Source organism: Tamandua tetradactyla, chromosome 15 (assembly GCF_023851605.1).
Source record: "Tamandua tetradactyla isolate mTamTet1 chromosome 15, mTamTet1.pri, whole genome shotgun sequence".
NCBI classification, from domain to species: domain Eukaryota; kingdom Metazoa; phylum Chordata; class Mammalia; order Pilosa; family Myrmecophagidae; genus Tamandua; species Tamandua tetradactyla.
The window spans coordinates 77151639-77174513 of NC_135341.1; the positions used below are offsets into that span (position 1 = coordinate 77151639).

At 44.2% G+C, this 22875-nt stretch overlaps 1 protein-coding gene and 1 pseudogene across 1 annotated transcript in view; one reads left to right on the top strand and one right to left on the bottom strand.

Moving 5' to 3' along the window:
• Positions 1-22875, top strand: part of TMEM108 (transmembrane protein 108) — a 349819-nt gene that overhangs the window by 309254 nt on the left and 17690 nt on the right.
• LOC143657778 (eukaryotic translation initiation factor 4B-like) lies at positions 1446-22401 on the bottom strand (annotated as a pseudogene).

Genomic DNA, 22875 nt, shown 5'->3' on the forward strand with positions numbered 1-22875 from the left:
GTGCTCCAGAATAATTAAGCATTACCACTAAAGGGGTTTTCAGCAGGCAGCATGCACAGCTGAAAGTAGAAGAGGGCAACAGAGAAGGGGACTAAAGAAAAGCAGGAATACACTTAGGTATATATCCGAGCTCCACCTTGAATGTGTGACCTTAAGTTAATCTTTTAACCTCTCTGAACCTCAGTTTTAGGGAATGAAATGTACCTCACCAAGTTTTTGTGAAGATTGAATCAGTTTTCAAGAACAAAATGCTTGCAAACATAGTAGATACTTAATAAATGTGTGTTCCCAGTTTGAACATTAGCACACTGTAAAATGTCACCCATCCATGGATAAACTTACCTTTTCCAAATTTGCCAGAATTTTCCCTGCCAGTATTACCCATGGTGAAGAATAAGGTAGTAGCAACCACCACCTTTTATTGCAACTTAGGCCTCAGTAAATTTTTATTGAATATATGGATGAAGAAGTGAATGTATTGTAGTAAGAGAACTTAGGTTCCCCCTCTTCCAGAAAGTCTTCCCAAGTTCCTCTGGTTTTCATGGGTTCCCTGACAAACAGCTACACGTAAAATCTACTCTACCTGACATAGTCCTGAATTACAGACCATTTTCCATTTTTCTCTCATTGTATGTGTTGTTCTTGCCTCCTTGACTTGACATGTACAAGATGGTTTTATTAGGTTTTCCAGTAGAAAGCTACCTCCAAGTCTGAACCATTCAGATACCTAAATCTGCAAATTCATACCCCAAAAGAGAATAATAAAGAGGTGGAGGGAATATCCCTTATAATCAACTCATTCATGGGTTAAGATTTGTTCTTTTCTGGCCCATAAGATTTTATGAAGATTGAGTGAATGACATATGAAAACTGCTTAGTGCAGTTCCTGGCACACAGTAAGTTCTCAATAAATGAAAACTTAGCATTAGTATCAGTATTGGTATTTGGGAGGGGGTGGAAAGTGAAGGAGGGAGGAGAGATAAAATTAAATCTTTAATTCCCAAGCACACACAGCATGGAGGGCCGAGTTTCAGAATTCAATTGTGAAATCCAGCTCATGCCAAAAGCCTAAATTATACCTTGGAGTATGGGCATCCTGCCTTGAAATGGGAAATTAGGCAATTTCACAAGGATGCACAGCTGTGTTGCCTGAGCCGTTTTGTTCCAGGCAAACTAGAACAGGTGGTGAACCTTTGGCAACTGAGGGGAGAAGTGCCAGACAGACTGCAACCAGCCCCAGAGGGGAACTAAGTGAGAATACCAAGCAGCCTTGCACACTGCCCCTGGGAGAAGCCTCTGGGCTCAGGAGCAGCCAGCTGGGGCCTTCCAGAAGGAGCAAACACTGTTCTTCGTCAGCATCTCCACAGCTTGCCTCCGCCCTGCCCGCTCTCCTACTCCCAGACACATCTCCCCCCTTCCCTGCAGCATCCTCGTCTCCTCTCTCCTCAGCAAGCTGTTTTGTGAGGAGAAGGAGGTGCTGAGAGATGATATTTCAAACTGTCAGCAAGCTGATGAGGAGTCAGGTCAAAAGCGCTGATGCTCTTCGGCCCCCACCCCCGACCCCCGGAGATAGTGTGTTTTATTTTGTCTTGTCTGGTTAGAGATTTGATTTGCTCTCGAATGTTCCAGGATGGAGTGAGACTAGAAGAAAGCATGGGATATAGAGATTTATTCTGTGTATTCTTCCCCTCATTTTCATCTTCACCATCAGCTGAGAGAGCAGCATACTTGCTTGCAGGACTGAGCTCAGAGTCTGGATTTTCTCCAGTTTTCTTTGGCTCAGTGCAAATCTGGAGTCTTGATCATTTTGCCATCTTTCCCATCAGGCTCCTTCCAGGGGTCTTTGCTCCCTCCGTCTCCTGGACCACAGATGCAGTTCCCACTTTGGCCTTTGGGACACTCACCTCATCCACTTTGCTTTCATCTTTTCTTGCTGATCCTTCCTCAGTTGGTGGAGCTGAAGCTACTTTTGTGCCACATGGAGGAGACTGTTGCTCTGTGTCTGAGTTCTGAGGTGGAGCAGGAGGATTAGAATTTAGTTTCTCCCAAGCTTTCTCCTGTGGTAGAGGGGCTGGCATTCCCGTTAGAGGCTGATCAGATTTGGGAGCCTTGGAAGTTGGAGAGTGACAGTCTTCTTCTTTTTAGACTTTCATTTTCTAGAAACTTCTCACTGTCTCTCCTTCGTGCATCCTGATGGGACTTACTTCTGCCAGATGTCACGGAGGTCCCAGAATGCAGTGACTCAATTCCCGTCCTTGACCATTCCCGGTCCTGAGTTTCTTCACTACCTTGTGTGCCTTCTCGAGGCTGTCATTCTAGTTTGGGCTCATCCAGCTGACCCTGCACTTTCTCCTGTTCCTTTCGGAACTGTTCTTTTGTGTGTCTGTGCACCCTCTGTAGCTGTTCTCTACTTCGCATTCTCCAGCAGCTGTGTCAACAGGACTTGCCCTTCCAAAGATGGAAGCTGCTCAACTGGACTGGGAAGTGCCAGCAGAGGAATCTCTTCCTTAGGAGAACTCCGAGGCTTCGGATTCAGTGTGGTCTTTGGGGGAACCTCTGTCATCACGCCTATAATCATCTCAAGAGCATCATCTCTGGAGCTCCACAACCGATCATCTCTCTGTCATAGCTGTCTCCACCTCCTCTGAAGTCTTCCTCCCTGCGGCACCCGCCAGCAAATGCTCTTCTGCCACTGCCTGTCCTGGAGTCACAGCCTCTATCACCATCTCGGCCGCCTCAGTGGCCGTAGCAGTCCACATCCTGGCGTGGGCCGTCACGATATCCAGCACAATACGGGTCTGAATCATAACGATCACCATCGTGTCTCCAAAGCTGTCGTCACCTCCTCTAGGCAGGTAGTCATCAAAGCTGAGACAGGACGGGTCCATTGCAGTCTCTATCTGTTGTATCAGAATCCTGATTTCTGTCTTGGCCAAAACAACGACCCTCCCCATCTCTGTCCTGTGCTTGATCAGCAGTGTCCCCAAATTCTCCTCTGACCTAGAGACTCTTCCTTGAGGCTCAGGGCACTGAACAGGGAACCCAGGTCCTCAAACTCGGCATAACCAAGACCTTTCAACCTCTCTGGGTTCACATGGTAAAGATACTACACTGATATTTAATCCTCTAAAGAATTCTTTTTTTAAAAAAAATATTTTTATTGACAAATCTTTACATACATACAGTCCATACACGGTGTACAATCAGTGGCTCACAATATCATCACATAATTGTGTATTCACACCATGATCACTTTTTAGAATATTTGCATCATTCCAGAAAAAGAAATTATAAAAAACTCATAACGCCTACCCCTCCCTCTCATTGACTACTAGTATTTCCATCTACCCAATTTATTTTATCCCTTATCTCCCTATTATTTATTTTTATCCATATTTTTTCCTCATCTTCCATACCCTGGACAAAAGGAGCATCAGACACAAGGAGCATCACAATCACACAGTCACATAGTAAAAGTTATATCATTGTACAATTGTCTTCAAGAATCAAGGCTACTGAAATGCAGCTCAACAGTTTCAGGTACTTACCTGCAGCCACTCCAATACACCATGAACTAAAAAGGGATATCTATATAATACATAAGAATAACTTCCAGGATAACCTCTTAACTCTGTTTGAAATCTCTCAGCCACTAGAACTTTATTTTGTTTCATTTCTCTCTTCCCCATTTTGGTCAAGAAGACTTTCTCAATCCCCTGATGCAGGGTCCCAACAAATTCTGGGAGTTCTGCTTCTGTCCCAGAGATTTACACCCCTGGAAGTCATGTCCCACGAAGCAGGGAGGGCAGTGAGTTCACCTGCCAAATTGGCTTAGAGAGAGAGGACACATCTGAGCAACAAAAGAAGTTCTCTGGAGGTGACTTTTAGGCATATTTTAAGTAGGCTTACCTTATCCTTTGCAGGAATACATTTCATAGGGGCAAACTCCAAGATTGAGGGCTCAGGCAAACCCCAAGATCGAGGGCTCGGCCTATTGATTTAGTTGTTCCCACTGCTTGCAAGAATATCAGAAATTCTCCAAATGGGGAAGTTGAATATTTTCCTCTTTCTCCCCAGTCCCCCAAGGAGACTTTGCAAATACTTCTTTATTCACTGCCCAAGTTACTCTGGGATATATTGGGGCATCATCTGGTCAAACTAACAAGATCTCATGCCCTGTTTAAGATTCCATGTACTTATGGTGTTCAACTAAACTGACAGTACAAGTTAAATTAGGTAATGCGCTACCCAAAATATAAATTTTGCGCCAACTAAACATCTCTCCCTACGGTCTCACACAGAAGTTGAAGTTTTAAAACATGAGCAATATCATCCTTTATGCTGTATTCTGATCTACCTCAGTCCTATCCAGATCAGCTTTATTCATATCTCTAGTCAAAGTCTGATCCCTTTTGTCAATTCAAGTGTCACATAAACACTTGAAGTTTCTGAGAATGAGCAGGCTGCATCCAAACAACTCAGTATCTCAGAATTTAGAAATAACAGTTACAACTCCTGAATATATGTGACTGTTATAAGCATTTACAATCTAGGACCCTTTACAATAGGCCCCATCCTGATAACCCATGCTCTCGACTTCAGTTCACCAAGCTTTTATATTATAGTTAGTCCATATGAGTGAGGCATGATATTTGTCTTTTTGTTTCTGACATTTCATTCAACATACAGTCCTTAAGGTTTATGCACCTACTTGCATGCCTCACAACTTCATTCCTTCTTATGGCTGCTCAGTACTCCCTTGTATGTAAGTACGACAGTTCACTCTTCCATTCCTAAATCTTTGTACCCTTAGGCCACCTCCATCCATTGCAAATCACGAACACTGCCACCAGAAACACCAGTGTGCAAATGTCCATCCATGTCCCCACTCTCAGTTCTTCTAGGTATGAGCAGCGGGGTTTCAGGATCATATGGCAGCCCTACCCCATCCTCCTGTGGAACCACCACACTGCCCTCCAACGGGCTGCACCTCTCAGTTCCCCTATCAAAAGTGAATAGGTAGGTACAACTCTCTCTCTGCATTTTCTCTAACACTTGTTTCTCTCTCTTCATTTATAAAGTTTCATTTGCACATGATACAATTCAACCCAAGTGGATAGACATGCCTTCACCACTATAATCCGTATGAAGATATTTCTTTTTCTTCCACAAAGAATCCATACTCCTCCCCCATGCCCTTCCACTAGTTGACGGTTAGTTTTGGCATAATGCCTTTGTTACATTCAGTGGAAGCATATTACAATGTTACTGTGGACTGTAGACCCTAGCTTGCATTGATTATACTTTTTCCTATATACCATCCATTTTCAACACCTTGCAGTGTTGACAGTCATTTGTTCTCCCTCATGCAAAAATGTTTTTTAATGTGTACATTTAATCACCATCACTGTCTACTTTAGGCATTCCTAAGTTTTACAGTCTCAGCCTTTATCCTCTATCTTTCTTTCTGGTTTCATACATGCCCCCAGCCCTTATCCTTCAACCATATTCACATTCAGCTTCATTCAGTGTACTTATCACTGTGCTGTAATGAGGTAGCACTGTGCCATCCATTTCTGAATTTTTACAGTCAGTCCTGTTACACAGTATGTAGTCCTTCAGCACCAACTGCCCAATCTCTCCCCTGTTTCTGTCTCCTGATAACTTGTGTTCTTAACTTCAGTTCTCCAAGTTCATTGATTAATGTTAATTCATGTTAGTGCAACTATACAGTATTTGTCCTTTTTTTTCTGGCTAATTTCACTCAGCATAATGCCGTCAGGGTTCATTCATGTTGTTACATGCTTCGTGACTTTATTCTGTCTTACAGCTGGGTGATATTCCATTGGATGTATATACCACAGCTTGTTTAGCCACTCATCCATTGATGGATATTTGGGCTGGTTCCATATCTTGGCAATCATAAATAGTGCTGCTGTAAACATTGGTGTGTAAATGTCCATTTGTGTCCTTGCCTTCAGTTCTTCTGAATGTATACCTAGTAATGGGATTGCTGGATCACATGGCAATTCTATACTTAGCTTCCTGAGGAACCACCAAATTGCCTTCCAGAGCGATTGTACCATTTTACATTTCCACCAACAGTGGATAAGTGTGCCTCTTTCTCCACATCCTCTCCAGCACTTGTCGTTTTCTGTTGTTTTGATAATGGCTATTCTAGTGGGTATGAGATGATATCTCATTATGGTTTTGATTTGCATTTCCCTAATAATCAGTAAAGTTGGGCATCTTTTCAGGCACATTTTAGCCATTTGTTTTTCTTCTTCTGAGAAGTGTCTGTTCATGTATTTTGTCCATTTTTAATTGGGTTGTTTGTCTTTTTGTTGTTGATTTGAAGAATCTGTTTATATATTCTGGATACTAAACCCTTATCTAATATGTGGTTTCCAAATATTGTCTCCCATTCCATTTTTTTTTCTTTTTTTTACTTTGCTGGCAAAGTTCTTTGATGCACAAAAGTGTATACTTATCTCTTTTTTTTTTGGGGGGGGGGGGGGGGCGGGTGCATGGCCCAGGAATTGAACCTGGGTCTCCATCATAGGAAGCAAGCATTCTACCACTGAACAACCAAAAGTGTTTAATTTTCAGGAGATCCCATTTATCTATTTCTTTTTTCAATGCTTGTACTTTCAGTGTAAGGTCTAGGAAACCACTCCTATTACAAGATTTATAAGATATTTCCCTACATTTTCTCCTAAAAGTTTTATGGTCTTAGCTCTTATGTCTGGGTTTTTGATCCAATTTGAATTACTTTGCAGTATTTTCTTCTACCATTTTGTCTTTTAGGTTTTATATGTCATATCTAATTTTTTTCTCTTTTTACCTTTACTCATAGTGTTCATTTCTACACTCTTCTACACACCTCTCTTGCCTGCCTTTTCCTATCTGCCTGTAGTGCTCCCTTTAGTATTTCTTGCAGAGTGGTCTCTTAGTCACAAATTCTCTCAGTGATTATTTGTCTGAAGATATTTTAATCTCCCCCTCATTTTCAAAGGACAATTTTTCTGGGTATGGAATTCTTGGTTGGCAGTTTTTCTCTTTTAGAATCTTAAATATATCATACTACTGCCTTTCTGCTCCATATTTCTGCTGAGAAATCCACGCACAGTCTTATTGAGTTTCCCTTGTATATGATGAATTGCTTTTCTTTTTTTTTTAACTTTTTTATTGTATAGTATAACATATGTACAAAGCAAAGAAATAAAAAAGCAATAGTTTTCAAAGTACTCTTCAAAAAGTGGTTACAGGATAGCTCCCAGAGTTTGTCATGGGCTACCATACAATCCTCTCATATTTTCCCTTCTAGCTGTTCCAGAATATAGAAGGCTAGAGGGCATAAATACTTTTTTATCATCACAATCAAATGATGGATTGCTTTTCTCTCGCTGCTTTCAAAATTTTGTCTTTGTCTTTGACATTTGACAATCTGATTAGTAAGTGTCTTGGAATATGGCTATTTGGATCTATTCTGCTTGGGGTACACTGTACTTCTTAAATCTATAATTTTATCTCATAAGAGATGTAAAATTTTTGGTGATTACTTCCTCCATTAGTCTTCTCCTCATTTTCCCTTTTCTTTTCCTTCTTGATACCCACAACATGTATATTCATATACTTCATGTTATTATTCAATTACCTGAGACCCTGCTCATATTTTTCCATTCTTTTCCCTATCTGTTCTTTTGTGTGGATTTCAGATGCCCAGTCTTCTAGTTCACTAATCCTTTCTTCTACCTCTTCAAATGTATTTTTTTCATCTCTTCTATTGTGCCTTTTCATCTCTTCTATTGTGCCTTTCATTCCCATAAGTTCTATGATTTGTTTTTTCAAACTCTCAAGTTCTTCTTATTGTTCACTCAGTGTCTTCTTTATATCCTCCCTCAACTCGTTGATTTGATTTTTGATGAGATTTTTCATGTCTGTTCCAGCACCCTGAATTAGTTGTTCCAACACCTCTATCTCATTTGGATTGTTGGCTTGTCTCTTTGGGCCATATCTTCGATTTTCTTAGTATAACTCATTAGTTTTTGTTGGCATCTAGGCATTTGATTTCCTTAATTAGTTTATTCTGGAGGTTGTTTTCACTCTTTTACCTAGGGTTTTCTTGCTGGATGGCTTTGTTCTCTATCTGTTATTTGACATTCAGTACAACTTATTCTAAACCTCTAGCATAGATTCTGTTCAGTCAGAATTTTTCAATTCTTATTTTTCTGTTTCTTGCCCTGCCTTTATAGAGCTATTTTTTTTTTTTGAGGAGGGTCTCCTCAGATATTACAGACCCCAGTCAGGTTTTCCCCAGACAAGACAGGCCCATGTCTCAAGAGGAAAGAGTAGCTAGCATCAGTTTTCCCTGAGGGTGAGACCCAGCAGGCTGTCAGACTTTCCTAAGAAGCCTCTATAATCTGTGCTTTTCCTGTCTTGCCCAGCATGTGGCATTTGTCTGCCTGTAGCTTCCCACAAGCATAAAGTGATGCGGTGCCTTTAATTTCAGCAGACTCTCCCTGCCAGGGACATGATTGAGACAGAGTTGAGGTTGTAGGATGGCTTTAACTGCTTCTGTTTTCCAGTCCCTGAGGCCTGAATTCCTTGAAGGAGGGATTCCGCTTGAGCTGGGCCCCACCTTTCTCTTGGGGAAGATATGCCCTTTAAGGAATTAATTCCTTTCACCTGACTAGTTACTTTGTCTTTTAGACAAACTTAATTCCACCCTTACCTGGGGCAGTGCTGGAGCCTATGATTGCTTCCAGTTCTATCTAATGAGCTATTTAAGGAGTTAAAAAAAAAATGCAAAAAAAGCCTTTTCAGAGCCAGACCCCTACTCCTCAGGTTTGTCTATCAAGAGCTTGAGTTGGTACATGGTTCTGTGTATCTCCAGGCTCTATCTGCCCCCTTTTCTTGGGGTCCAGCCCTTTTCCAATAGTTCATGCTGTCCAACTCAAAATGTTTCTTTTTTCCCCATCAGTCCCACCCCCTCTTTGCCAGGGCAAAGACTCCTAGTTCCTTTAGTGCTTATTCCAGGTTTATCTGTGCTTCAGGCCTTGTTTTCAGTAGTCAGAATTTGTTAGTTAATTCAGCAATCAGAGTTTGGTTGAGCTAAGCCCTAGATACCAGTTCCCTTTCCCGTCAGGGAACCAGCCTGCAGTGCCTGTGGCTTGGGGGTCCTACAGTTCTCTCTGGAATCTCAGCTATGCCACTGGTCCAGACTGATGTACACTGTGTGCCTGGTTAGTGGTGTTCCCCCAGCAGTTGTTCTGTACTGTTCCTGGCTATTTACTAGCTGTTCTGGAGGACAAACTAAGTTCCACACCTCACTATACCAACTCTCAAGAATTCTTAATGGAGTCTTCTGTCACATCATAGGGTAGGTTTCCTAGGAAAGTGGTGCAGGGTGGCAATCTGGAAAGATGGCTTCTGTTGACATTGGGTTTCTGAGCAGCCTGTGCAGCAGTAGGAAGGATGGAACAATCAGCTAGAGGTACCCTATACACATTGTCATCGTTACTGCACCATGTGGTTGAAATGTCTCCTTCCAAGTTATCTGTTTCATCACCCCAGCTGACAGATTTGGGAACATAGGGGCTTCTTCCACCAGTCCCCCCAACCTTGATCAGAAACTCCGTTAGGGAAATAGTCTTCCCCTTCTCATTCTTCTTTTTCAGTGAGGCTACCCTGTTGAGAGAGGGAGAGAATCCCAGTGCTGTTTTTTGTTAAGTGATTCTCAGGCATGATCAGGCCAGGAATTTTTCTTTTTCTTCTTCTCCCAGTTTTTGATAATTTGACGCTAAGGTAGGCAGATGCTATTGAGTTCAGTTCACAGGACTCCTCAAGGGATTCCTTGGAAGTCCCAAAGGCCTTATGGTTCTTACTGAGGAACCAACTAGATGAGATCCCAACCTGGTACTCAGCCTCCAGATGGGTTGGTTTTACTGGATCTGTGGGGGTTAAGCATTCTGGAGGAAGCACAGGGCTGTCCCTGGCTTCTTTAGGGTGTGCCAAGGTCCTTCCTAGGGCTGCCTTATCAGCCATCCCCCAACAACTGGTCCTCCCACTGGTCCTACATCTATACTGCTCTCATCAAAACTTTCTAAAAGCTCAGACTCAACTCTGTAAAATTCAAATCTTGGCAAATCCTCTCATACAACCCTTTAGAACTTTGGAAAGAAATGAAGACCAATTTGCTTATGGAATTGGGAATAGACCTTGCAGTTGTGAAAGAGGGTCCTTGGGGTAGATCTGCAGGAAGTGAATTGCATCTCTTGTCTTGTGGGATGAGTGTATTTGCTTTGAACCAGTTAATATTAATCACTGAGATGAGCAAAGTAAAAACAAGATAAATGCGCACTTGCACGCACACTGCACACATACCCTGTACTGCCACATTACAGGGCTCACATCATTTATTGCTTTCTTTGAAAGACATTATCTTCAAAGAAATAATCATCTGTATGTTTGTGGTAAACATTCAGCTGCAAATAGCTGTCTCGAGTGTATGGAATTATTTAGGTATTCATTCATTCAATCTCGTATTTTTTTCAGGGAACATTATTGTGCTCCTATTATGTGTCAGACAAGAACTTGGTTCTAGGGCTCCAGATGATTCCCTGATGAGCTCACAGCCCCGGGGCAGTGACTTGTATGTACTAGAGATGGAAACAGCCAACTGCTACCATCTGTTGAATGCCAGCCACTCTGAGGCTTCTCCACATCTTAGCCTCACAGTTTCACCCTGAAACCTGCAGTTAGGCATTGTTATCCTTATCATTCAGATTAGGAAAATGAAACTAATTTGTCTGAGGTCCCACAATTAGGAAGTTGCAGAGCCAAGAGTGAACCTAAGCCCCACTGCCCCCCTCTACCCCACCCCAGTCCGTGTCTTCCCACCACACCCTCTGCTGAAGGTCTCCAGGGGTCAAAACATCATCTTGATCAGAGTGCCCAGAAGGACGATTCAGGGAGCTAGCACTTCTGCCCAGGAGGGGCGAGAGACCATGACCTTGTCAAAAAAGCATGACCATCAAGTTGGGTTTTTGCAGGTTTCCTACCAGGAAAGGGTTATGGGCAACAGTTTTGAACAAGGATGAGTGTCTGTGTTCAACATCTTCTTTGGTTTCTAGGTTTAAAAGGCAGGGCAATTTAGCCCAGGGTAAAAACGAATAAACTTTGATTTTCATGCAACCTGATACCTGGTCAAGAAAATTGTGGCTGGGCCGGCCACAGTGGCTCAGCAGGCAAGAATGCTTGCCTGCCATGCCAGAGGACCCGGGTTCGATTTCCGGTGCCTGCCCATGTAAAAGAAAAAAAGAAAATTGTGGCTATTTGTATATTACATAGGTGGTGTTTACCTGATCTCTCAGTTGGAAATAGAACAGGTTAAAAATTATGTTGAGACTGTTAGAGGCCCTGACTATTTCCCCTCCCAACCTCTACACTTTGACTATGAATTAGAATATTTTTAAATGTGGGAATATACATAGAAGCAGCAGCATAGTGTAATTGTTTTTCCTGAACTATTTGCCTTTGAAGTGTATCAGGAGACACACTAGATGAAAATCTACCCACTGGGTTAAGAAAGATGAGGGGAGCCAGAAGCCAGTGTGACAACAGTGAGGGTCTCAGTCTCCCTCCCCGTGGTCTGGGCCTATGGTCTCATGCCAGGTTGCTAGAAAACTTGCCTGCAAATCTGCCTTCCCCCCGCAGACTCACCCTGTGGATGGGTCCCCAACTGTCCCTGCTGTCTCACCTCTGTGGAACTTTTTTAAAATATATTTTTTGGAAAAGTTTTAAATTTACAGAGAGGTCGTGAAGATAGTACGGAGAGTTCCCATATACCCTGCACCCAGTTTCTCCTCTTGTAAATATCTAACATTGGTATGGTGCATTTGTTACAACTAACAGACCAATACGACACATTATTATTAGCTAAAGTCCATGCTTCATTGAGATTGCCTCTGTTTTTCTAATACCCTTTTTCTGTTCCAAGATCTCATCCAGGATCCAGGTGTCATGTCCCCTTAGGCTCGTCTAGACTATAACAGTTCCTCAGACATTCCTTGTTTTTGATGATCTTGACAGTTTTGAGGAGTATGGGTCAGATATTTTGTAGAATGCCCCTCCATTGGGATGGATCTGATGTTTTTCTCATGATTGGATTGGGGGTCATGATTTGAGGAGGGAGACCCAGAGGTCATGGATATTAGATCATATCAAGGTACATACCATTAGCATACAGCACTGTTAATGTTAATCTTTACCCCCCTGGCTGAGGTACTGTTGGTCAGGTTTCTTTACTGTGAAGTGTAGGACATTTTATGAGCCCCTTTTAGTTTAGAAAAGTACAAGAAGTCTAGACTGATGCATTGTGTTCTTTCTCATGATGTCAGCGAGGTGTTCCCTGAATATTAATGATCCCTGTTATTTTATTACAGGCTGAGTTGACCTTTTCATCCATCTAATTCAGACTCTCATTTTTGTTTGTTTGAGGAAAGTCTTTAAGAGAACATCTTTGGTATATGGGTTTGTAGCCCTGTCACAGCTGATTTTATTCTCTTCTAGAATAAAGGAAATGGCTGTGTCTTTAATATTCAGTCACCATAGGTCAGCGCCCAGCTTTACTTCCTCAGTTCCCCAGCCCACAAAGTGAGTTTCTGCCAGGAAGCTTCATGGTACTCCTAGTGTGCAGTTGTTTCCTTCTTCCTCTGGAGCAGCCTGTAGCTGTAGATCACAGAAATCATAATGCTATAGAAAAGAACCCAGAATTGAGGTTCTCCCCTTCTCCTGAGTCTAGCCAGGAGAGAAGGGTAAAGGATCCCAAGCCTTTTGAGCTCCTGATATTTAAATCCAGAATGGTCAATGAGAGGGCTTTGACTTCATTTCCACATGGGTGTTGTTCCAGTTATTATTGCTGTCTAACAAATTGTCCCAAAATTTAGTGGCTTAAAACAATAGTAATCATTCCTTTGGCTCATGAATCTCTAGTTTGGGCAGGGATCACTTGTCTCTGCTCCATCCAGGCTCAGCTGGGGCAGCTTGTCTGGGGCTGCCACTTTCATAATGGCTCACTCATGTAGCTAGCAAGTTGGTGGTGGCTGTCATCTGGAAGAGGCAGGGGCTTCAGTTCTTCACCACATGGCACCTCCATGAGCTACTCCGGCTTCCTCAGAACATGGCAGCTGGATTCCAAGAGAATGAGGAAGAAGCTGTACCACCTTTTGCAACCTAGCCTCAGAAGAGACATAGCATCACCTCTGCCATAGTCACAAACCACCCCAATTTGAGGGGAGGGAACGTAGATCTCAACTCTCAAGAGGAGGACTGTCAAAGTCATGTATAAGAAAAGCTTGTGGGGTTGGGTGTATTGTAGTGGTCATTTTTGGAAAATACAAGCAGTTGTAGCTGACTGTTCTAGTTTGCTAGCTGCCGGAATGCAACACACCAGAGATGGATTGGCTTTTAATAAAAGGGGATTTATTTGGCTAACATATAGTTCTTCAGAGGAAAGGCAACTAACTTTCCACTGAGGTTCTTTCTTACGTGGAAGGCACAGGATGGTCCCTGCTGGTCTTCTCTCCAGGCCCCTGGGTTTCAACAACTTTCCCTGGGGTGACTTCTTTCTGCATCTCCAAAGGCCTGGGCCGAGCAGCGAGTGTTGAGATGAGGAATGCCGAGCTGCTTAGGCTTTGCTACCTTGCGCTCTCTCATTTAAGCACCAGCCAATTAAGTCAAACATCACTCATTGCAGCAGACATGCCTCCTAGCTGACTGCAGAGGTAATTAGCAACAGATGAGGTTCACGTACCATTGGCTTATGTCCACAGCAACAAGGCTAGGTATGCTCACCTGTCCAACTTGACAAGTGAATCTAACTAACTCACTGACTAATAAGGGATTTAGGAGGGTTTCTTGTTCTTCCAAAATATTTGTTGTAGCCTAGCTGCTAGATTAAATATGAGAATATGACACTGAACTAGAGTTGAGATAGGGAAACAAACAAGACACTGACCATTGCAATTAGAGGGATGCATGCTGGAGTAAGGGTAAGCTACAGGCACACAAGGAGGGGCTCCTTGTATATGCAAGGTCCAGGAAGCCTTTGCAGAGGAGTCCTAGAGGGTAAATGTTTGTCCCAAGCTGAACTGAATGGCTAAGCAAATAAGCAAAAGCTGAATACAACAGGCAGCCAACTTTCCCAGAAGTGTTGCTCCATGGGGGAATTTCTTGTTTTATTTGTGGTCAGCACAGTTGCTACTATTATTGTGTCATTGCCTGTGTTCATAAAGCATTCCTCTGCTTATGTAGGATATATTCGTGGATCAAAAAATTCTCAGTCCCGAAAAACCCTAGAATGAGCTGAGAATTAACATCAAGAGACTGAGAGAACCTTCTCAACCAAAAGGGGGAAGAGTAAAATGAGACAAAGTGTCAATGGCTGAGAGATTCCAAACAGAGTCGAGAGGTTATCCTGGAGTTTATTCTTAAGCACTAAGTAGATATCACCTTGTTGTTCAAGATGTAGTGGAGAGGCTGGAGGAAATTGCCTGAAAATGTAGTGCTGTGTTCCAGTAGCCATGTTTCTTGATGATGACTGAACAATGATATAGCTTTCACAGTGAGACTCTGTGAATGTGAAAACCTTATGTCTGATGCTCCTTATAGCTACTATATCAACAGAAGAGTAGAACATATGGAATAAAAAATAATAGGGGGAACAAATATTAAAATAAATTCAGTTTGAAATAGTGGTAAATGAAAGCGAGGGGTAAGGGGTATGGTACGTATAGTTTTTTTTTCTCTATTATCATTTTATTTCTTTTTCTGTTGTCTTTTTATTTCTTTTTCTAAATCGATGCAAATGTACTAAGAAATGATGAATATGCAACTATGTGATGATATTAAGAATTACTGATTATATATGTAGAATGGAATGATTTCTAAATGTTTTGTTTGTTAATTTTTTTTAATTAATAAAAAAAGTTAAAAAAAAAAAAATTCTCAGTCCCCAGGATCTCTTGAGCAGCCAGGATCAGAGAAACCTGGGTTTCAATCCTGGTAATGCTACATGGTGGTCATTTTAACCTTAAACAAACAACTTGTATGTGATCATAGAGACGGTGGGAGGACCTGCTGTGGATTTTATTCTCATCATTCGCTGCTCCCAGGAGAGGACCTGTGCTGTGTGTGTATATATGTTTTGGTTAGGAAGCTGTGCTCTGCATCACACCTCTAACAGTTGTCCCATGGCTGCAGCACAAGGTAAATTCATGCCAACTAAAGGCCACAAGTATGTCTAGGGCACACAGGCCCTGGTTCACATGGCTTTCTTGTTTGCATGTGTCCTAGAGATTGCACCCTGGTAAGCAATTCCCAGAAAAGTCACAGATATCATCAGTTTAGCTGTTGAACCAGTGATCTCCAGACATTTCTGGAGCCCACCAGTTAATGGCCCCAGCTAGCTCTAAGTACTCTATCCTTTTGTCCTTTGTCCCCCTGTCCTTCAGCCCTGCAACCTGAGGTGCTCCCCAGCAGCACTCAACAGGAGAGAACATTTGGTTGACTGCTCCCTGGAGAGAGAGGACAGCAGCAAAGATTTACTCCCAAAACTCCCTAGTCTCATAGAGAAGCCAAGGTCACAGGGAAGGGTTGCCTCTTAAGAGCAATCACCCAGCTCAGCCTGAAGTCAATGATGCGTATTTATTTCTGAGTAAGAGAAATCTTGCTCCAGGGAATGGGGAGTTTATATCTGATATTTGAAATGAAAGGGATCATGGACATTCAGAGGACAGGGCCCGGTAGAACACGAGGACCATTAGAGGAGTAACCATAGTACTGTGAGTTTGAAGCAGTGATTGGATCCATTGGTGGAATTGGCCAGGTAGTGATTGGCCTGGGCAGCTTTGGCCACTTTGCTGGGCCTTGGCCTCCTCATCTATAAAGCATCGAGGTGAACACCAGAGAGTCCTAAAGTCCCTTCCAGTCAACAGATGATAATCTTGAAATTAGAAAAACCCATTTCCTGCTAGATTGTATGTTAATGCCCGCATAGAAAACAAACCCCCTGACAGTAAGACCTGGTATGCTATAGAAGTGCTTTCCTTTTGTTGTTGAACCATCAGATGCTGAAGTTCCATTCCCAAGAGTCCCGCTTATCTGTTGCCACAAGTGGTGCAGTATGGTGGCGTAAAGCAAGTACAATCACTTGTCTTGTTCACAAGCCTTGAGTTGGCTAGGAGGTTTTCGCTTCGGGTGTCTCTTACATAGCCATGGTAATGGCTGGGGTTGGGTCATCTCCCAGGCTTCTTCACACACAGGTCTGGTGCCTGGGAAGACAGCTAGGCTCCTCAGCATTCCTCTCTGTTTTAAGGTGCTCTCACCAATAGAGACCTCGGGGCAGCCTGACTGAAAGCTCCCAGGGTGAGTGTCACAAGAAAAACTGCAGAAACTGCAGGATTTATCTGCTCTGACCCCAGAGGCACTGTGGTGTCACTTCAGCCTTATCCTGTTCACCCTGGCCGCCACAAAGCCCTACCTGGGCTCAAGGAGAGGGAAACAGACTCCACCTCTTGATGAGAGGGGTGTCAGAGAACTTACGGGAGATTTAAAATCCTCACAGGAAGCGTCCAGCATGGCTGGAGTGCATTCTGCTTAGTGACAGGAATTGATGAGAAGACTTCTCAAGACTCCTGAGGTTCTCTCTTACAAGGGTTTAAAGGCAATGAACAAAACATGTTGCAGTAGAAACCTAGTTTAATGGAGAGGGAAGATCTATTTATAAGAAGACATTTAAAATTATTAGGAAAAGGATAGAATTCCATTTGAGTGTATAAGGGAAAATTTGTCCATATCACAAATATGTCATGTATGTGTACTACATATGTTATAGAAGCAATTTTAAGAGCAATTTTTCAATATTTATATAAAACATACATTTTATCTATAATTATTTATTCCCCCATAAAATTATGTGCGTTGAGATGCCAAGATTGGGGAAGAGGAGAGATTTATATTGTACTGCTACAGGTCCCCCAGTTACTTACAAAATGAAGGTAATTAAATGGATTTTTAGAAGAACAAATGTGTTATGTAGAACCCTAGAATTGAGATAGAAGAAAGCAAATAAGAGGGAAGAAAAGTCAAAACACTAACAATAGAAAATCAGTTCACAAATTAGTGTGGTGAGCAGGCAGGGAAGGCAGGCAGAACTGAATGTGAGTGAAGGTGGTTGAGAGTGTGGACCCTGGAACCACGCTGCCAGGATTCCAGTCTCAGCTCTGCACTCCTGAGCTGTGTGACCGTGAGCAGCTTCCTGAACCTCTCTGTGCTGCTTTCCCTCAATTGCAAAATAGAGCTAATAATAGTTCCTGTCTCACGAGGATTAAATGCATCCGTACAGACAGTGCATGGTACATGGTAAGGCTCCGTACATGTTAGTCATTCTCCCTTCATCAGTCCCCTCCTTGCCTTTGCCACATGCAGATATCTTGCCCAATATGGACTCTGGGTAGCCAACCAATAAACAGGAGGAGGAGGAGGGGCTTTCCCATCCCTTGGGCTCAGGGATCACATATGCATTGGAATTATGCATGGGGGGAGCCTTCCTGATGCATCTGGGCACCCATCAATCTGCTGGTTTCCATCCCCCACCCCCACTCCCTCCCCAAATTGTCCTTATTCCAACATGTTTAAAAATCAGTTCTGAATTTCAAGCACATCAGGCTAGATTTTAGTTTTAGTCTCTCTTACATATTTGGGATTAGAGCCCTCCAGAGCCCATTACGCAAATCCATGCAAATGATATGCAAAGAGGTGGTAGGCCCAGATTGTGAGAAGGGGGTATGGGCAGGCCAGCACAGAGAGCCGAGAATGAAAATTTGCATCTGTTAGGGGAGCCTTGGGTTGAAAGCCTTGCACATTTATTGTGACAGTGTGTCACATTCAGTCATTAACCTTTTGTGCCAAGGAGGAGAGGTAAACCCTTGTCTGATTTCCATATTGAAGGTGACAATAGAGGTTGAAAGTGGCATTTGGCCAGTGCAACATTGTGGAGGTTTTTTCTGACACAAATTAAAAATTTGCTTTGAAATGATGTCCCAGGCTGTGGTCCAGGCTGTGTCCCCAACCAGCTTTCTGTCCTCGGACAAGTCACTTAACGCCTTCTGTTGCCCCCTCTAAGAAAAGACTGGGGAGGGAGTTGGATTAGAAGAGCTCTAGGTCCCCTCTCATGTGATGCCTAAATGGTATTCTCCAGGTGAAAACCCTTTGCACCACAGTGGCAGTAATCATTCATTGTGCCCGAGATTTACTCTAGGGTCAAAAGGAGAAAGGGTTGAGGGCTAATTTGGCAGTCCTCCTAAAGAGAGAAAAATAACCTCAGAGGATGCTGGCAACTAAAAAAATAAAGCAACAAGGCCAAACATATTTACTTACACTGTGACTCTTACAGCAAGAAGGGTTACAATCATGTACTTCCCAGCTGGGGGGATTTTAGCCCCCAGAATGCACTGGTGGGAAAGTCAGTAGAATTTCTTTCCCTGAGTATTTTAAAGACCAAGATGTCTTAACCCCCCTTTACAGCTTCTGGAGTGCTGTAAAAGTCCTGGCGACAGGGGCCGCTCCTGTTCCCCTCGGGCTGTCACTGGAGTCAGTGCGTGTCTCTCTTAAAGCCTTGCATTGCCCTCCAACACTGTTGCCAATAGACTGCTGAGTACTTGGTCCCCGGTCTGGGATTGTAATCGATACCTCTTGAGCGCCACCCAGGTGTTCCACCCAGGAACCCCAGACCTACAGTTTTAACTCCAGCTGTGGCTGCAGTAAACAGCTGGTGCTGTAGTAACCTGACAGCCCCTCTGCCTGGGGGCTTCTGGCTCAGCCAGTGAGATGCAAGCACAGATGTGGAATGAATGGAACTAGCACCCATGAGGCAAACCTTGACCAGTGGGGAAAGGAGCCACACCTTTCAGGCAGACAGATTGAGAAGCAGTCTGCTCAGCAACTCTGAGGTCCCCAGAGGGTTTGAGGTGCCCACCCTTATCAGCCAATAACCTACCCTTGGATTGGTTTATACTCCTTCTGTGTCACTTGTCTAAGTCCCCCACACTGTCCCCTAGGGTCACTTCCCAATATAAACTACATAAGCCCTCATCTCAGCCTCTCTATTGTGGAGGAGCCCCAAATATAAGGCTCTGGATTGAACAAAGGCACTCGTGAGCCAAACAGGGTTGTAAGGGAATGTCCATCCTAACAGCAGAGGTCGGGACCTCCAGCCCATGAGGAGAGGCGGGGAGGGAGGTCCTGGAATAGCCTTAACCGGTCAGAGCACGGCAGCTCTGTGGTTTCTTCTGTAGATACAACTTACTGTCCTTTTCTCCCTTCTCCTGCATCTCTGACTAGGAGAAGGTGGTTGACTGGGAAAAGCATGTATTTGGGAGACAGACCTGGTTTCAAAGGCCATTTCTGCTGTTGTATGACTTAACATGACACTTAATTTCCTAGAACCTCACACTACCACCCCATGGAGTGGCTGTGAGGATTAAAATGGAGGGTCAAAACCTGGTACAGAGCACGTGCTCAGTAAACGGTTTTGTGGATTGATGTTGTTCTAGTTTGCTGGCTGCCAGAATGCAGCACACCAGAGATGGATGGGCTTTTAATAAAAGGGGATTTATTTCATTAGTTCTTCAGAGGAAAGGCAGCTAACTTTCAACTGAGGTTCTTTCTTACGCGGGAAGGCACAGGGTGATCTCCACTGGCCTCCTCTCCAGGCCTCTGGGTTCCAGCAACTTTCCCCAGGGTGATTTCTTTCTGCATCTCCAAAGGCCTGGGCTGAGCTGCAAGTGCTGAGATGAGGTAGGCTGAGCTGCTTGGGCTGTGCTACGTTGAGCTCTCTCATTTAAGCACCAGCCAATTAAATCCAACTTCATTCATTGTAGCAGGCACGTCTCTTAGCTGACTGCAGATGTAATGAGCAAAAGATGACGTTCACATACCATTGGCTCATGTCCACAGCAACACAGCTAGGCACGTTCACCTGGCCAAGTTGACATAACTACCATATGTCCACCCCTTGTCAACTTGGCAACTGTATGCATCACCTTAAGCGATATTAAAGTGGCACAAATTCTCTTCTGGCTGTGGATCTATGAATCGCAAAAACAAGTTATCTTGATGCCAATATGCAAAGGAGGGACACTCACAGGATCCACAGGGAGAAATTGGAAGGAAAACCTGCAGGGCAAACGCCATTGGATTTCAAAGTCTGAAAGTCATTTATCCTTCAGCTTTAGAAAGTGGCAGTCCCACCCTTTCCAAGGGCCTATGCAGTGGTCCGCCTTTTTCCAAATCAACCTTGGGGAACATTGAGGAGACCACCCTTTTCTCGGCTCCACTCTCTCCAGGCATCGGGGCCATACCTGGGCTCTCTGCCATTTCCGGGGCACACGCTCAGCCCCTCCATGTGGTGGCAGCCAGGCTCTCCCCAGTCCCTAAGGAGCGTGCTATACCTTCTCAAAGGCCTGAGGCGGCACAACTCTTACACTGCAACGAAATAGGAGACTCATCCTCTGCCTTCAGGGAAAACTCACCCTCTCCATGTATATGGGTGGGTCCACTCTCCTAGCCGAGCTTCATACCCGAGCTTCCATGGTTCTCACTCTACAAACTCCAATTTGTCCCTTTTATGTCCCCCTTTGTCCAGATTGGCAGTGGTTCCATTTACACCAACAGTCTCTTCAAGCACTCCAGGACTTCTCCATCCTTCTCTTCACAGTTCCTCCAAAATCTTCCCCTTAGCCATCAAAAAAACTGTTCCAACATATCTGGTATTTGCAAACAGCTGCAGCACCCCACTCCCCGGTACCAAATCTTTTCTAGTTTGCTAGCTGCTGGAATGCAGAACACCAGAGACGGATTGGCTCTTAATAAAAGGGGATTTATTTCATTAGTTCTTCAGAGGAAAGGCAGCTAACTTTCAACTGAGGTTCTTTCTTACATGGGAAGGCACAGGGTGATCTCTGCTGGCCTTCTCTCCAGGCCTCTGGCTTCCAACAACTTTCCCCAGGGTGATTCCTTTCTGCATCTCCAAAGGCCTGGGCTGAGCTGCGAGTGCTGAGATGAGGTATGCTGAGCTGCTTGGGCTATGCTACATTGAGCTCTCTCATTTAAGCACCAGCCAATTAAATCAAACATCATTCATTGCAGCAGGCATGCCTCCTAGCTGACTGCAGATGTAATGAGCAACAGATGAGGTTCACATACCATTGGCTCATGTCCACAGCAACACAAGTAGGCACATTCACCTGGCCAAGTTGACATCTAAACCTGTACCACATATGTGAACAAGCAGATCACACCGCGGCTGTGTGGTCTAAATCACAAATGGAAGCTTGGAAAAAGCAGGTTGCTTGAGACAGATTCTTGATTCTAGAGACAGTAGGCACTACATTATCAGCCTCCCCCCACCCACAATTTCATGGGTGCAGGGTGAAGGGGCACTGGCCCACTCCAAGACTCAGCCCATTCCTAACAGGGGAGCAGCTTCCATGCAGGTCCTAGGCCCGGTCTCGAAGCTTCCCCATAGCTCACCAGAGTCCCTGCCCGCCCTGTCCACGCCTCTACTGACCACACCCTACAGCCAGGGCCCTCTCCTTGGCCATTTGTCCTACTATGGTCTGGCGGAAGGAGAGGTGGCTCTGAAAGCATTGCCAGTTAGGCATAGCGATGTCTATGCCTGGTCTTGGAGACTAGCGGGGACTGAAGGACGGGGTTCATGTGGCACAGGGAGAGGTTAACAGGTCAGATTCGGGCCCAAGCAGTAGGGACCAGCTCTTCCCGACCCGTGGTGCCGTGATGACAGGACCTTGTTCCAATCAGTAATCTCAATAGATCCCAAATTATAAGAGAGCTATTATTTTTAAACATAGGTATGTGCTGTTGTGATTAATATTAATCCACACATATTTAGAAATGTTTTTAAATGTACAGAAAGTTTTTGTCCTTTTGCATTTTCTCAATGAATTGAAAGTAGATACAACATAAAACATCCATGATTTTTTTTTTTTAATGTTCAAAAGGGCTCCTCTTAATCAAAAATGTTAGGCATCATGGTTCAGTGGTAAAATGCTCATCTTCCATGCAGGAGACCCAGGTTCAATTCCCAGACCAAGCACCCAAAAATAAAAATGTTAGGCACCACCCAGGAAGATTTTCCACAGAGGGTTCAGCCTCCTGAGCCCCATAGGAAAAGCAGTTAAGAATGGCTGACCTTCATACTGATTGGCTTTTATAGACTCTGTCTCCTAGTCTAGGCCCTGTGCTAAGACTGTACGTGTACCAGGTCTGATGGCCCTTTTCCTGGGCCCCTGGGCCCTTCTGCCTGTAGCACAGAGCCATCTCTGCCTTGTTTTAGGCTTGTCTGTGTTAAGTTCATCAAGGGCCGGACACTTCCCTTCTCACTTCTGTGTCCCCCAGGGTCCAGGAGAGGGTAGGCTCTCCTTAGGTATTTGGTAAGTGCACCTGAACAGACAGAGATCTGTCTGTACCCTTGTCTTGTTTATAAATGGGGAGTTGGTCAGCCCTGCTCACCAGGCCTTCCTCCCTTGGCTCGGGGTGGTGCCTCCAGAACTGCCCGTTCCCTGTGGCTGTGCCCTAACCACTCCCTGCTGTGGAGGGGCAGAGGCTCTGGGAGGCGGACATGGAGTCCGCAAACCTTCTCTCACCCCCCTAGCCCCAGACTGTTCTGCAGAGCTGCCCTTGGGCAGAGGACGGAGAAGATGTCAGGGGCGCTGGGGAAAGGACGGAGAGGCCATTGAGCTGCCGTGGTTCCACCTGGCACTTGCACCGCCTCGTGGACCCGTCCCAGCCTCA